This window comes from Hibiscus syriacus, unplaced genomic scaffold (genome assembly GCF_006381635.1).
Source record: "Hibiscus syriacus cultivar Baekdansim isolate YM2019G1 unplaced genomic scaffold, ASM638163v2 tig00116984_pilon, whole genome shotgun sequence".
Taxonomy (NCBI): Eukaryota; Viridiplantae; Streptophyta; class Magnoliopsida; order Malvales; family Malvaceae; genus Hibiscus; species Hibiscus syriacus.
In genome coordinates, this window is record NW_024063507.1 from 1,820,201 (window position 1) to 1,837,862 (window position 17,662).

General features: G+C 34.0%; 1 pseudogene; it reads left to right on the forward strand.

The window, feature by feature from the left end:
- Positions 1-15,896: 15,896 nt before the first annotated feature.
- LOC120193044 lies at positions 15,897-16,925 on the forward strand (annotated as a pseudogene).
- The last annotated feature ends 737 nt before the right edge of the window (positions 16,926-17,662 follow it).

Below are 17,662 nucleotides of genomic sequence, written 5' to 3' on the forward strand. Positions count from 1 at the left end.
TTACGGAAATACTCTTAAAAAATAAGATGTTAAAAGAAAATAATAATAATAAAAGAAAATAACAAAACTAAAGAATAAACCAAGGAAATAAATGAAACCAATAATAATAAACATAAAATAATTGGATGAAAAAAATGAAATTGAAATAAAATAAATAAATGATAAAATATATATACAAAAGAATACAAAAGGTAAAGTATTTTTTTAAAAAAGAAAAATAATATAATAAGAGCAAAGAAACAAAATATAATGAAATAAATAAATAGTATAAAAAAAATAAAAAATATATATATAAAAATATAAAAATGTATGTAATATATAAAATACTAAATAGTAATAATAATAAAAATAAATAAAAATAAATATACATATATATTAACTAAAAAATAGTAATCATAGAAATATAAAATAAAATAAAGTAAGAAATATATATATAACGTTAGGAAAATATAGTAAAAAACATAGTAAATAAGTAAAACATAGATAAAAATAATATAATATATATATAATAATAGGAAAATAATATAATATAACGCAAAGAAAAATGAAAAAAATTATAATAAATAAATAAATAAAATATAATTAAATATATACATATATACATATAAATAATAAGGGTTAAATTAAAGTAAAAAATGAATTAGGGGTCAAAATTAAAAGCCAATCGAAGAAAAAAAAACGACAAACACGCGGATCCACACGACCCGTTTAAAATCCGAATAGTTTTTCAAAAACACAAGCCTCGAGGACTAGATCTACAAAAATATATCTCGAAAACGCCCCCGTTCATCGGCCAAAAACACTTCTCTCAGTTTTCTTTCGAAATCAAAACACAGCAAGGGTAAGGAAAAATAACATGCGAAGGTATGAACTTTACCTTTCAAAATATAAATGCTTCGAAAAATGGCTACGAGTTGCTTGTAATTTTTTGCTTGGTATTTCGTATATCCTCCTCCGAATGTGTTACAATAGTGAGTTACAATGACTATTTATAATGCTTGTGGATCCTATCTTTAGGAGTTTAAATAATAGTAGAACTCTATCCTATTTTTAGGAGTTTGAATCCTAGCAAAATTCTATCCTATTTTTAAGAGTTTGAATCCTAGTAGGATGAAAAAGTGTGTTGACACCCTAATTTTTGAAAAATGTAAACTAAACCTTCCAAAATGTTTATAAAATTTAATTTAAACCTCTGAATTTTTTTTCAAGTATTAAGTTGTCCCCCTAAACTCTATCACCAAGTTCTACCATTGGCCGTTTGTAACACCCTAAACCAGTACAACACATAGTCGACTGATTAGAATGTCACACAGAACCACCAGAGTGGCTAACAAAAAATTTTCTTTAATTTCTTAATTAAAATTGTTTTCTCGAAATCACTCAAAATAAAATAAATCAACCATGTTTATATAAAATAGTATACATCAGGAGCTCCCAAAAATAATAATTCAAAATATACATACCATCGTTTAAAATAAGTTAAAACTCGAATATACAAAACAGGTCTACAAATATACATACCTGTTGGGATTTTCAGAAGCTCGAATCGACAACCGGAACGGTTTGCAAAGAGGGGTCGGAATGGTTTTGTGTTTAGGGAGTAAGGAGATTGAAAGATAGAGAATTGCACAGCGATTTATAGTGGTTCGACTTTCTCAACCAAATTCTACGTCCACTACCTTAGCTCCTCACCAAGGATTTTCCAACAAATTCACTAGTTTGTTCTTTCTTTTGAGGATAAAGAGTAACCTTACAAACTCCCTAGTTTTTTCGGGCTAAACTAGAATCTTTCCCTAGCTTTTACACGGGGTAATCTAGAACCTTTCCTCTTTACAAAAGGATAAAAGATGTGAACAAGAAAACCTCTCTAAGGTAGGTGTTTACAAGATTAAACACACAAGAATAAAATATTTACAAGATGAAATAAGATTGAAAAACTCTTCTCTTGTGTTTGATTGCCTGGATAGTTGTTCTCTTGCTTTTTCAAGTGTCCTTAGCTTGTATTTATAGCTTGGAATGTGTTTGAAGTCGTATATAGCCGTTGGGGATGTTTTGGAGCCGTTTGGAGATGAGAATCCATTAATAAAATAGCTTGGAGCGTGGGGGGAATCGATATTGGTTCCCTAAGTACAATCTAATTTCAATTGTTAGACAGGGGGAATCGGTACCCCTGGGGGGGGATCGGTACCCCTGGGGGGAATCGGTACCCCCTGGGGGGAAATCTGTACCCCCTGGACATTCTGTTTTCTCGGAGCCAAAAACCTACAGGGGGAATATGTACCCCTGGACAATATGATTTTTCTTGGCTTTGAAACGGTTCGAAATACTTTGTAAAATTGTTTTAAAAATAGTTTAAGTATAAAACACAATTTTACACTTTAGTAAGGATTAAATGAACTTTGAAAGACTTGGAGTAATATTTTGATATTCGAATAATTATATCGAATATACTTAGAAAATCTTTTACAAAATCTTAAAATTCATTTAACTTAATTTGTTATATCGAAACATCAAAATGTTTTCAACAATCTTCCCTTTTTTGATATAACAAAACATTTGAGTAATTTTAAGATTTTGAAATCAATTTTGAAATTACTCCCCCTTACTCTAACACTTCTCCCCTTTAACACCTTAACACTTCTCCCCTTTAACACCTTAACACTTCTCCCCCTTTTTGTTAAATAAAAAAGACTCTAATCTTTGAAGTTCAAAATAACTTTGGAGAGTAAGTAGTAAATTTAACATTTTAAAAATCATTGAAAAAAAAAATCAAAGCTCCCCCTCAATAAATGCATTCCAAATAAAATTATGCTTTAAGGTCTTGACACTTAAAAAAATTGAATTTCAACAAAGAATAACAAACATGTTAGTAACACATGAAATTCAATGTATCCAAGTCTAAAATACTTTATGCAATACCAATTGTTTAAGTTTGATATCGATTGTTAAAATTAAGAGCATATGCATAAAGTTTTTCCAAAAATATTATGCATTTGAAAAATTTTGATATCAATTGTTAGAGAGATATCATTTTCATTTAAACCACATGCATAAACATTCAAATTTAGGTCAAAAAGTTTAAAGATTTATAAAATCAAAGTATTTGAAAAGTTGATATCAATTGTTAGAGAGATCATTGCATTTATTAAAACCAATTTTGACCAAAATTTTATTATGATGAACTAAAAATTCTTAAAAATTAATATAACTTTAAAATGTTCATCATAATCATCTTTTCAACATACATGAGATTAAAAACAATGATGCATAATCATTTAAAACCAAAACTCATGCATGCTTAAAATCAAATGAGCAACCAAATAAGTAAAATTAAAAACATTAAGCTTAGAGGTTACCTATTCCTTTTCATGTGTGTCTAGAGCATCTTGAATATCATCATTTTCATCACAATTGCTTCCACACACCTACAAGAGACATTTAAGTAGATTTTGGTATCCAAATTGCTTTGGATCCTTGAACGTTAGTTTCAATGCCCATTGTTCCTTTCGGAACCCATACTTGCCTAATTTTAAAACGTTTTCCTTTCTTCAAAGGACAAGTATGTTCCTTATGACCATGATAATGACAATGTGAGCATATTGTCATTATTGAACTAAATGAATTATTTAAAATGATTTCTTTTTCTTTTGCTAAGCATTCAAGCTTAACTTTTAAATCAAAATTTTCTTTTTCAAAACTTTCAGTTTTTATTTTTGAAAGCTCTAAATCCTTTTTCAAAATTTCATTTTGACTTTCAAAATCTATTTTTGTTTTCAAAAGAAAATCATTTTTAATTTTAAATTTTGAAATCATTTTCTTATATTTAGAGTTCATGGTATCAAACTCTGAATATAACCTATTAAGAGCATCTTGTAACTCATCAAACGTATATGAATTAAATTCATTTGAAATAGAAGATACCTCGGACTCTTCACAAGCCATTAGAGACACCACCTTTGTTGGTTCTTCTTTCTTGTTTCCATGGATTTCCTCAAGCTTATTCCAAAGCTCCTTGGAACTTCAACATGAAGAAACCCCTTTATAGATTTCATGATCAAATACACAAAACAACATGTGCATAGCCTTGGCATTAAGTTGAGCTTTCTTCCGTTCTTTGTCACTCATCTTCTTCTCATTCTTTTTTGGAGAAGAGTAGCCATTCTCGATTATCTCTCATGCATCAAGATCATTGGATTGGATGAATACCTTCATTAATTTCTTCCAATGATGATAGTTGACTCCATTGAAGTATGGAGGTTTGTCGGTTGGTAGGGAGTCTTCCATGTGGAACGAGCCGGAGGTGGAAGCCATCTTCTCGGTTGTGTCAGGAATTGGTAGAGATTCTTCGAGGATCGTCTCAAGGTGGTTAAACCTTCTTAACGAGTTAGGCTCTGATTACAATTGTTGGGATTTTTTGAAGCTCGAATCGACAATCGGAACGGTTTGTAAAGAGAGGTCGAAACGGTTTTGTGTTTAGAGAGTAAGGAGATTGAAAGATAGAGAATGGCACAACGATTTATAGTGGTTTGAATTTCTCAACCAAAGTCTACGTCCACTACCTTAGCTCCTCACCAAGGATTTTCCAACAAATTCACTAATTTGTTCTTTCTTTTGAGGATAAAGAGTAACCTTACAAACTCCCTAGTTTTTCCGGGCTAACCTAGAACCTTTCCCTAGCTTTTTACATGGGCTAAGATAAAACATTTACCCTTTACAAAAGGATAAAAGATGTAAACAAGAAAACCTCTCTAAGGTAGGTGTTTACAAGATTGAGCTCACAAGAACAAAATATTTACAAGAGAAAGATGAAATAAGATTGAAAAATTCTTCTCTTGTGTTTGATTGCTTGGATAGTTGTTCTCTTGCTTCTTAAAGTGTCCTTAGCTTGTATTTATAGCTTGGAATGTGTTTGAAGTCGCATATAGTCGTTGGAGATGTTTTGGAGCCGTTTGGAGATGAGAATCCATTAATAAAACAGCTTGGAGCCTGGGGGGAATCGGTACCCCCTCATAGGGAATCGGTTCCCTAAGTACAATCTGATTTCGACTGTTAGACTGGGGGGAATCTGTACCCCTTGGACATTATGTTTTCTCAGAGCCAAAAACCTGCAGGAGGAATCTGTACCCCTTGGACAATATGATTTTTCTTGGCTTTGAAACGGTTCGAAATACTTTGTAAAATTGTTTTAAAAATAGTTTAAGTATAAAACAAAATTTTACACTTTAGTAAGGATTAAAATGAACTTTGAAAGACTTGGAGTAATATTTTGATATTCAAATAATTATATCGAATATACTTAGAAAATCTTAAAATTCATTTAAGTTAATTTGTTATATCGAAACATCAAAATGTTTTCAACAATACCCTTTAAAGAAGAGCTCGAGATGTACTCTACTGCACTTAGTCTGGATATCAACTGCTTAAAGGTTCCTCAACTGCTCCTCTACTAACCTGCGTAAGGAAACAAATTCCAAACACTGAGCTAACTAGCCTAATGCCACACTAACAACTAAGTCATATTAAAAGTGTTCATTAAATACTTAAGCTAATTGGTAAAAAAATATAATAGTGAGTATACTCGTATACTACACTCTCTACTCTATGGTAAACATCATGGTGCAGCTGAGGGTTTTGTATCTCGGAGCTCATGTACCCCTCTAGTCTACCAAGGGTAAGGCCCATAATCTCTACATCAGACACAACACCCTCGACTAACTCACTCCTCACAAGTGTTGGACCTTGCGCCCTAGTTAGTCAATTTAAAGTGCCTCGCGCACTACCTAAGGATATCCAATTGATTCTATACTACGACACCATTATATTTACTAAGGAACTCGAGTGTCCTGGTCGTTTCTCGAGCATCAATCAATGTTAGTTTTATATCACCCTAATTGATCTCGTTTCTAATGTAATTAAGCATTATTATTATTCTCACTTGTAGTCTTATTTGAGAGACCTCATTCTCTTTATACATTTCTTGGTTATTTAAACCCAAACCCAAACATTGGTATCGATATTAGCCTTACAGTATCGATATTGCCTCTTAAGTATCAATACTCCTCTTATGTTATTGATATCCTAGTGTTAAGAACTATTGAAATAAAAAGGGGGAAGTATCGATACTCAGATAAGGGGTATAGATACACGGCCCTTGGTATCTATACTTCATAGAGTACTGATACCAAAAATGCATTCTGTAAAATGGTTTCGATACCAAGCACCCTGATCTCGATATTGAAACCCCAATATCGATACTCCTTTAAGGGGTATCAATACTTCCCTCACAAACTCTATGAATTTTATGCCTGATATAAGAACAGTATCAATATTGTTTCTCCAGTCCCAATACTCACCCTCGAAAAAGCCATAGTTGGGCACTCAAACTCACCCATATTTCTATTTTGAGGTTTCCAATTGTTATTAGTTTCTTATGTGAGTATAAAAGGTCATAAATAAGGCTTTAAAACATGTTAAAAACCTAAAACATGGAATTTGCCATGAAATGCTCAACATGCTTTAAACTTAACTCTTGTTCTATCTTGCATTTCTAATGACCCAAAAAAGGTATGAAGGAGTTGTGAATATGTTACCTTGATTCTTAGCTGCTAAGAACGTCCTCAAATCAACAATGGGTCATTTTTTCTTTCCCCTTGCCTTAGATCTTTCTCCCATCTCTTTCATTAAACAAAGTAAAAATGAATTACTAACTCATATAAGGGCTTGGATTAAAGTTAAGAGCACTCTAGATAGCTTAAATCTACTATAAGAAAGCTGGAATCCTTGGATTCCCTTAAACCTCCGAAAACCCAGTTTTGGAAATTAAGCCTAAAACTTGCAAAATTGAGCTCAAATTGAAGCTTGAAGGATGATGATTAATATTCTTACCTTAGTTGAATCAAACTAAACTTGAATCCTTAAAACTTTCATTTGGGAGAGGAAGAAAAAGAAATGATGAAGAAGAGGAGGAGGAGTATTTGGTGAGAAATGGGGAATGGTTCTCATGGGAAACTCTTAAAATAAAGGGATTTTCAACTCTTAATTTGAAAAAAAAATCAAATTGCACTTTTGATCCTTCTCCTTTATTTTCCCTTAAAAACTCATCCCACCCCTCTAACAATTAGGCCCAACTCAAGCCTAAATCCAACATAATTAAGTCTAAACTATTCTAATAGGTCTATTGGGCTCGACTTACGGATCTCGGGTTGACCTGAACTACTGACCCGAGATTCAAGGCGTTACATTGTTAGTAAGAAAACGATTGAGTGATTAAAAAAACCAATATATTAAGTTCGATGAGAAAATTGGGAAAAAAAATAAAGTACAGTGAGTGAAATAGGAGAGAAAGAATAAATTTCTGTGACTAAATTTGTAATTTACCTTAAAATCAAATACATGAGAGAATTACATCATACACATTGAAATTAGAAGAGGTTTGTAAATTACAAGAAATTTTTCCACTTCTGAAATCTAATAATAATTTTAATTTTTATTATATTTATAAGATTAGTTAATTGATAAAAATAAATATTGATTTGTAAAGATTTTTCTTCAAAATAGTTTTTTTAGTTTTAATTAAAAATTAATATAATAAGCATAATTCTATACAAACTAGACGTATGGTATGAGAATTTCTACATCCGTCATATATCTTAAAAGATTTTTCAATAATTAATCGGATTAAATGAAATCCAGATCCTAAACTCTAACAATACTTATTATATATTAATTCATTTTTTAATTTCTAATTAAAATTAATTTTATTATAATTTTTAATAATCAAAGATTATTATGTGATTAACTGTTTTTAGGTAAAAAAAATCTTACAAAATAATGATTGTATCTATGTTGGAATTTGGAAATATCAATTTTGTACGAATTTTGATATAAATAAAATTAAATCATTTTAAAATTTAACCTCCCCTTTAATCTTTTTACAACTTTTTAAACCAATTTCCATTCTTTTATTCTTTTCTTTCGTCTATTTGTTTGATTAAATTTGATTTGATATATTTTTTTGAATTGAATCGAGAAATGTAATTTTTTTACATATGGACTGTTTTGTCTCTCTCTCGATAACTGGCAAATTGTTTAAGGGTTTTCGTCCATTCGTCTAGGGTTTGTGTGTTGTACGTTTGGGCGTTCTTGATCCAAGCCTTTATGTAGGTTTTGGACTTGAGGGTCTTTTGGTATGGTCGTAATTGATTGGAGGAAGTTGTTTGTTTTTGATGAAGAACACTCTTTTGATTTCTTTCCCCTGAGATCAGTGATGGTGTTGTGACTGTTAATCCTCCCAAAGATGTTTTGAAGAGGGGATTTCAGAATGGAGGCACTCGTTGGTAGGGCAGTTCATTGGTTCAGCTCCAAATTTCAGCTCTAGGCAAAAGATTGCGGGGGAAGAACTCGATGGTAAAGGTTAGTCTTGATGGTTCTTACTTGTATGCTTTTTCCTTTGCCAATTCTACTATTAGGTTTGGGTTTTAGAGAATGATCCCTGGTATTCAACATAAGCATTTAGTTTGATATAAATAAAATTAAATCATTTTAAAATTTAACCTCCCTTAAATCTTTTTACAACTTTTTAAACCAATTTCCATTCTTTTATTCTTTTCTTTCGTCTATTTGTTTGATTAAATTTGATTTGATTTTTTTGAATTGAATCGAGAAATGTAATTTTTTACATATGGACTGTTTTGTCTCTCTCTCGATAACTGGCAAATTGTTTTAGGGTTTTCGTCCATTCGTCTAGGGTTTGTGTGTTGTACGTTTGGGCGTTCTTGATCCAAGCCTTTATGTAGGTTTTGGACTTGAGGGTCTTTTGGTATGGTCGTAATTGATTGGAGGAAGTTGTTTGTTTTTTTTAAAGAACACTCTCTTGATTTCTTTCCCCTGAGATCAGTGATGGGTTGTGACTGTTAATCCTCCCAAAGATGTTTTGAAGAGGGGATTTCAAATGGAAGCACTCGTTGGTAGGCAGTTCATTGGTTCAGCTCCAAATTTCAGCTCTAGGCAAAAGATTGCGGGGGAAGAACTCGATGGTAAAGGTTAGTCTTGATGGTTCTTACTTGTATGCTTTTTCCTTTGCCTATTCTACTATTAGGGATTGGGTTTTGGAGAATGATCCCTGGTACATTCAACATAAGCTTTTAGTTTTGATAAATAAAATTAAATCATTTTAAAATTTAACCTCCCTTTAATCTTTTTACAACTTTTTTAAACCAATTTCCATTCTTTTATTCTTTTCTTTCGTCTATTTGTTTGATTAAATTTGAATTGATATATTTTTTTGAATTGAATCGAGAAATGTAATTTTTTTACATATGGACTGTTTTGTCTCTCTCTCGATAACTGGAAAATTGTTTTAGGGTTTTCGTCCATTCGTCTAGGGTTTGTGTGTGCACGTTTGGGCGTTCTTGATCCAAGCCTTTATGTAGGTTTTGGACTTGAGGGTCTTTTGGTATGGTCGTAATTGATTGGAGGAAGTTGTTTGTTTATTTTAAAGAACACTCTCTTGATTTCTTTCCCCTGAGATCAGTGATGGTGTTGTGACTGTTAATCCTCCCAAAGATGTTTTGAAGAGGGGATTTCAAAATGGAAGCACTCGTTGGTAGGGCAGTTCATTGGTTCAGCTCCAAATTTCAGCTCTAGGCAAAAGATTGCGGGGGAAGAACTCAATGGTAAAGGTTAGTCTTGATGGTTCTTACTTGTATGCTTTTCCTTTGCCAATTCTACTATTAGGGATTGGGTTTTGGAGAATGATCCCTGATACATTCAACATAAGCTTTTAGTTTTGATATAAATAAAATTAAATCATTTTAAAATTTAACCTCCCCTTTAATCTTTTTACAACTTTTTAAACCAATTTCCATTTTTATTCTTTTCTTTCGTATATTTGTTTGATTAAATTTGATTTGATATTTTTTGAATTGAATCGAGAAATGTAATTTTTACATATGGATGTTTTGTCTCTCTCTCGATAACTGGCAAATGTTTAGGGTTTCGTCCATTCGTCTAGGGTTTGTGTGTTGCACGTTTGGGCGTTCTTGATCCAAGCCTTTATGTAGGTTTTGGACTTGAGGGTCTTTTGGTATGGTCGTAATTGATTGGAGGAAGCTGTTTGTTTTTGTTGAAGAACACTCTCTTGATTTCTTTCCCCTGAGATCAGTGATGGTGTTGTGACTGTTAATCCTTCCAAAGATGTTTGAAGAGGGGATTTCAGAATGGACACTCGTTGGTAGGGCAGTTCATTGGTTCAGCTCCAAATTTCAGCTCTATGCAAAAGATTGCGGGGGAAGAACTCGATGGTAAAGGTTAGTCTTGATGGTTCTTACTTGTATGCTTTTGCCTTTGCTAATTCTACTATTAGGGATTGGGTTTTGGAGAATGATCCCTGGTACATTCAACATAAACTTTTAGTTTTGAGAAAATGGGAACCTAGTTTGCGAAGGCTTGATTTTGATTTAACAAAAATGCCTATTTGGGTGTAATTATTTAATGTACCTCTTGAGTTGTATTCTAAAAAGGGTTAGCTATATTGCTAGTGCACTAGGCACACCCTTGTACATAAATTCCATCACTGCCTCTAAGGAGAAACTAGAATTTACTAAAGTCTGTATGGAGGTAGAGGCTAGTGCTAGGTTGCATAGTCGATTCAATTGAAGATGCGAGATGTCATGATGGTGTTGTTGGGGTCTCAGTTCTTTGGTTTCCTTCCTTTTGTTCTAAGTGCAAGATCTATTTTCATTCTGATAGAACTTATACTGGAAGGAAAAAGTGAACTGAAATAATAGAGATTTAAAAAGAAGGTTATTGAAGAGATTGTTCAGGAGGAGGGTGGCACCTCTGTTAGGGGTGAGCAAAACTCGAATCGACTCGAAAAATGTTAGGGCTAAGAAGTTGAATGTTGAGGTCTTGTGTCTTCTTGAGACTAGACTTAGGTGTCATAAGGCTCCTGATATTGTTTCTAAATATGAGGGTGAATGGAACTATTGTTGGAACTATAATTCTATGGAAAATGAGAGGATATGGGTTGTGGAGGAAATGATTAAATTTTTCTGTGATCTCTTCTGCTAGTTAGTCAATTTCTATTGGATGCAGGGTTGGTGGGAATGATATTGTTATCACTGTAGTATATGTAAGCAATGATGGTACTGTAAGGAAGGATTTGTGGCAGTAGCTTCAAGATACTGAATTATTGATAGGGGATCATCTTGGCTCATTGGAGCAGATTTTTAATGTCACTGATAATGCTTTGAAAGTTCTAAATTTGAGGAGGGTAGTGAGCTGGTTATGGTTAACATAAAGAACTTGCAAGGCTGTTTGGGTAATCTACGGCTGGTGGATCATCCATACTTTGGTCCCCTGTTTACGTGGTCTATAAATAGGAGGTGGCTTTCTTGGCTAGGAGGCTGGACAGAGTTGTCGTCCTTGCTGGTCTGATTTTTCTTGATTCACATGTGGGATTCCAAGCTCTAGGGGTTTCTGACCATTGTTTGTCTGATGTGTCGTATGCTTAGGAGGGTCTTGCTTCAATATATAAACCTTTTAAATTCTTTAACTTTTTTATCCTTCGTCCAGAGTTTAAGGCTGTTCTTGAAGAGTCTTGAGGTGAGACGGTGTTGGGGGATCCAATACAAGTGCTTTTCTGTAAATTGAAAAGGCTTAAGCCTAGGCTAAAAACTCTTAATCAGAATATTACTCTGATATTCTATGAAGGTTGTTGATGCTAAAGAGAAGTTGGAGAGGCAGCAAGTTATTAGTCTCTCGAGTTTTGGTATGATTAATATGGAAGCTGGGAACCAATTGATCTTGGATCTTGCTGAGCTTGAGAAAGCGGAGAACTTGTTTTATAAGCAAAAGCTAAAATTGACTGGATCCAAGAAGGTACCAATGCACTAGATTTTTCCATTCTCAAGTGGTTGTTAAAAGAAAAAAAAATACTATTAGAGTGTTTCAGGATGAGAATGGAAGAAAGTTGGAGTTGTTTGATGAATTATATTCTGAGTTTGTTTTTTTTTTCACAAAGCAAATTGGCATAATTGATGAGAAGGTGGTTGGGTGTAGGGTGGAGACTCTTAAGGAACTCTAGTACTCCCTACCTGCGGATGCATAAAGAGCTCTTATAAGAGAAGTCACTAAGGAGGAAATCAAAATGCTATTTTCAGTCAAGGTAAGGACAAAGCACTTGGACCAGATGGTTTTACCTCTGGTTTTTTTTTATCAGCCTAAAAATATTGGTGTTAACTGTGAAACATTTTTTTGCGACCTCTACTATCCTGTCAGCCTTTAATGCCACGGCTATTACTCTTGTGCCTAAGCTGCCAAATCCGAGACAATTTAAGGATTATAAGCCCACTTCATGTTGTTCTGTTGTGTACAAGACTCTTACTAAGATTTTAGTTGCTAGGCTGGCTGTGTTTTTCCCTAATATGGTATTCTTTAATCAATCGACGTTTGTGAATGGTATGAGTATTGTGGATAACATTGTGCTGGCCCAAGAGCTTGTGAGAGGTTACGACAGGAAGATTCTTTCTCCTAGTTGTGCAGTCAAAGTGGACCCGCAGAAGGCCTTTAATTCCCTTAATTAGAATTTCATCATGGATGTTCTTGCTGCTTTGGGCTTGCCTGCTCAGTTTGGGGGTTAGATTCAATCTTGCATTACTGAGTCAAGATTCTCCATATCTTTTAATGACAGCCTAGTGGATTTTTTTAAGGGCAAGAGGGGGATGAGGCAAGGAGATTCCCTCTCCCCTTACCTCTTTGTTATTTACATGAACGTGTTATCCTGCAAGTTAAATGTTGTTGCCGAGCAAAGGGTGTTTCATTATCACCCTAAGTGCAAGAAGGTTAGGCTGACTCATTTTTATTTTGCAGATGATTTGATATCCTGCAAAGGCTCACTAGACTCTGTTTTCGGTGTCAAGAGTGTTTTGGAGAAGTATTATGAGTTCTCGGGTTGAGCCTCAATGCTGCTAAATCTGAAATTTTCACGTCTGGTATTCCTACTGCTCAATTGGATTTAATTCATGATGCTTTCAGGTTTAAAGTTGGTGTTTTGCCTGTTAGATACTTGAAAGTTCCTTTAACTCCTTGTAAGCTGACTGATAAGTCTGTGCTAGCTAAGTGTTGAGGAATAAGGTGAAGCTTGGGCACTGGGCAAATCGTTGGTTTAGTTACGCTGATAGGCTTCAGCTCATTAGGGTAGTTTTGTTTAGTGTGCTAATGTTGGTGCATACGCTTATTCTGTCTGCTGCTGTGATTAAAAAGGTGAATAGTTATGTGCTAGATTCTGGAAGGGGAAGGATGTCCTGCTAGGGGAGCTAAAGTGAATTGAGATAACATCTTGCGTTATTTTGCTGATAAAGAATATTCTTGCTAGGGAAGGATCTCTTTGGGTCGCCTGGATTCGTGTGTAGATGCTCAAGGGTGCTGATATTTTACAAGTTGATTGTAAGTCTAATTTTAGTTGGGGCTTGAGAAATTTTTTGAAGATAAGGCATGAAGCTCAGCCTTTTTTTGTTGCTGCTAATCGGGCAATAATGAAGTCGAGGTGGATTTGGTGTGAAATTAGAGATAAGAGGGAGAAGGTGATTTGACATAGATTGGTGTGGTTCTCTATGAATATTCCTAAGCATGCCATTATTACTTGGATGGCAAATTTTAATATACTGTCGACTGCTGATCGGTTGTTAAGAATTGGTATTGTGGACAGTTGCTGCAGGAATTGTGGTAGGGTGCAAGAAACTCGGGACCATTTTTTAGTGTCCTTTACTAGGGAGATTTGGGGAGCTATTCTTGGGCTTGTGGTGTGAGGAAGGAGGTGGTAGGATGGGAGGTAGAGCTTGGATAGGCTACATTGCTGTTGAAAGGCAAGTTTCTCATCGTTTTCATTCTCAAACTGGCTTGGGGTGCATGTCTATTACATTGGAGGAGAGGGATTGCAGACAGTTCAGGGTAAGATTAGGTGCACGAATGAGATTATTAGCTGTATAAAAGAATTTGTGAGGATAAAGATGTATAGAAAGAAAATTAGGAGTGATGATGTAAATTTGATTCTTTATTCAGCATGGGGAATTCAGCAGGCCTGAACTGATGTTGTTTGTTTGTGTAGCTTGGGGAATTTTAGATCCCTATGTTGTTGACTTGTATTTTGTAGTATGATTTGCTGTTTCTTGGGTAAATATACAGGAAAAAGTTATCAAAAATCATTAAAATTATTTTATATTAAAATTTTATTTAATTATTTATCCATTATAAATTTTAACCAATGAAGAATATAAAGAGAATTTGATGGAAAGAGTGTCAATTATTAATCATATATCCTCTCACAAACTTGCCTCATGGAGAAGTTTAAAAACATGTACAAGCCATCATGCGTGTTATTTAATTAAATGGTTAAGATTTAAGCAACTAGATAAAATAATTGCAACGTGTGACGTGTGGTGAAAAGAATGAATTGAAGAAACTGCGCGTGTTGAGCAAGGTAAGCATAGTAATATAATATATAAACAATGGTAATTTTTTTAGAACAAACAAATATTAGATCCTCCCACTGTTCTTTTAAGCTATTAACTTTTAAGTTATTAATAAAGATTTTGTCTCGAATTTATTATTTAATTAAAAGATTATAATTCGATTATTTGGTGAATAATTTAAATTAGAAAAAAAAAAATTGGTCCTTGTAGTGTAAGGATGAGGTAGAGTCCCAATATGATATGTACAATAGTAAATAAACGATAATTAAAGGAATTAAGTGAAAAAAAGGTGTAGTTAAATTAACGAACAGAGATAAAATATATTATATATAAAAAAAGAGATTAATTATATATTCTAATAAAAAAAAGGGTAAATTATGCATTTAGTATCTAAACTATCAATTTTGATCTGTTTTATACTTAAACTTTTTTTTTTTTTCAAAACAATGCATAACGCTTAGTTTTTATTTTATTTTAGTACATCACTGTTAAAAACATAACACATTTAGTACTAACAGTGTTAAAAACTATCAGTTTTGTTACCTAAACTTTCAAAAAAAATCAAAACTCAACGCTAATTTCTTAATAGTGGTATTAAAATGAAACAAAAACTAAATGTTATGCATGGTTAAAAAAATTAAAAGTTTATGTACTAAAACATATTAAAACTAATAATTTAGGTACTAAACGCGTAGTTTAACCTAAAAAAAATTTCTAGGCAAATTCTGTGAGTCTTGGCCTAGGCTTATCCAAAAGTAGCAAAGACAAAGATTAATATATATTCCATATTAGCACAGATGTAAAGAGATGAGATTATCACTTATAAAGGAATCTAAATAAATATAATTTCTTTTATGATTGATTGTGTAGGAATTTTGCTGCCAAAAGTGATTATCAGGCCACCAGCTACCATGTCAACCGTTGATATTATAATCTAAGAATGGCAGCGGGTCGGGTTCGGGGCGGTTTTGCTCGCCCTGTCTCTGAACCCGAAATGAATCCCCATCTCCGACCCCGACGGGTTTTTTATCGGGGCGTCCCGTCGGGGATTTTTTTTCCCGTCCCCGAATCCGACCCGAAATATTATACTCAAATTCGAACTCGAACCCGAAAATATTTTATATATAATAATAAAAAAATATAAAATATATATATATATAATCGGGGCGGGACGGGCGGGGATACTTACCCCGAACCCGACCCGAAAAAATCCTCAAACCTGAATCCAACCCGATATCATTCAATCTGACTTGAACTTAACCGAATTCGAATTTTCTCGTTAGGTTCGGGTCATACTGCATCCCTACTATAATCTAAGAAAGTGGAAGGGTCCAGGGGTTTAACAAAGTGGACCCCCTGAGAATGCAATTCCAAAGATGAAAGAACAAGGAAATCAACCCTCTTCTCATCCCTCAATCTCTTTGACTCCATCTAAATCCCTAGTCTCCATGTGGTAGGTTTATTTCGTGCTTGGAAACTGATCATCCCCCCCCCGGGCTGTTTTCCTTCCAACATGCCTTTTCCTCGAAATCCTGATCTGGGTGTTTGTTAGTTTCTTTCTCTCTCCTTGGGTCTGTGTAATTTCTTTGTTTAGGAATTCGAGGGTGGTGTTGTGGTGTTCCCCTCGGTTTTCACATCTTGCTTTGGTTATTTGGTTCAAGAAACAAGGCAGCTGAGAAGGAGATGGGTCCACGCATGAACTTGATCTCAACTATCATTGCTTTTGTGATGAGTGCCACTTTTATTATGTTTGTTTGTACAAGAATCATCTGTGGGAGGATCCGAAGGTCCAGGCTCCAGACCCAGTCCGGGATTAATCTTGAACAGGCACATTCATTCTCATAAACTCGATATCTGCAAATTATCAGATCAGATGTTTGATTTGAACTTTGGGTTTGATATTGTTGGCAGCCAGAAGAGCAGATTCGAGGGCTTGAACCGGTTGTAGTGATGCAATGCCCACGTTGAGTTCAACAGTGAAGAGTCAGTTCTATTGAGGATACACAGTGAGTTCAGAGTCCTTGTAAGCATTCAAATATTCACTTTTGGTTGACAATAAGGTATATACCACATTTGGTTTGCATGCAGATGCTCCATTTGCTTGGGTGAGTACCAAGAGAACAAGTGCTGAGAATCATGCCCAAATGCGGCCACAATTTTCACCTTCTTGCATCGACTTGTGGCTAAGGAAACAATCCACATGTCCGGTCTGCCGTGTGCCATTACTCGACGTTTCTGAAGCAAAACGGATGAGAGCGGCAACATTTAGGATGAACAGCCATGAGACCTCCACTGAACATGCTCGCCACTGGCTTCTACCATTTCCAGGCCCCCAAAGTTTCACGGCGAACCGAATCGACAACCGAGACTATCCCGATTTGTCTTCTACGACTTCAGAAATGAATACGTGATAGGAGCAAAGGAAGCAACAAAGGTGGCTGCTGGGATTCATCTGTAAACCTTGTTTGAATAATTTTAGATGGATCAATTTGTATTCAAAGAAAATTAAAAATTAAAATTTTCAAATTGTTTTAGATTCATAGATTTTTAAATTGTTCAAATTTTCAAATCAAATCACCATCCCCATATGGTTTGAATTCTTTTTCCTATTATAATATCTTGGAATTCAAGTTGATGAGATTTTGTTAAATATGTGGTGGGCAGAGATGGTTTTGACTTGCTTCTACAAACCTGCCATTACCAGGCCCAAGTGGGTGTTATGGCTGAGCTCTTCCTTTAATTATTGCATTAGCTTGTACTCATTAGGATTTAAGAAATATAATAATTAACGAGTTTAGCTAGGGGTGTTCATTAATCCGTTAAAAACTATCGACCCAAATTTTTTTTCCAGTTAATCGGTCGGATAATTTTATGTTTGGTCAGTTAATAATCAATGGTTTTTTTAAAAGTTCGGTTATTAATTAATTTAGTTCAAAATCGATAAATTAACCGAATTAACCCAATTTTAATATATTATTATATATACTTAGTTTTAGAAGTATTTAAATTGATGTTAATTCGGTTAACCGATTAAATTAATCGAACTTTGTTTGATTAAATTTGTTTTTGAAAAATCTTTGATTCGGTTAACGGTTAAAAGTAAAAAAAATTGATTAATACTTTGTTGGCTAGTTCGGTTTCGATCGGTAACCGAACCGATCGATTCAACATCCCTAAGTTACCAATATTTG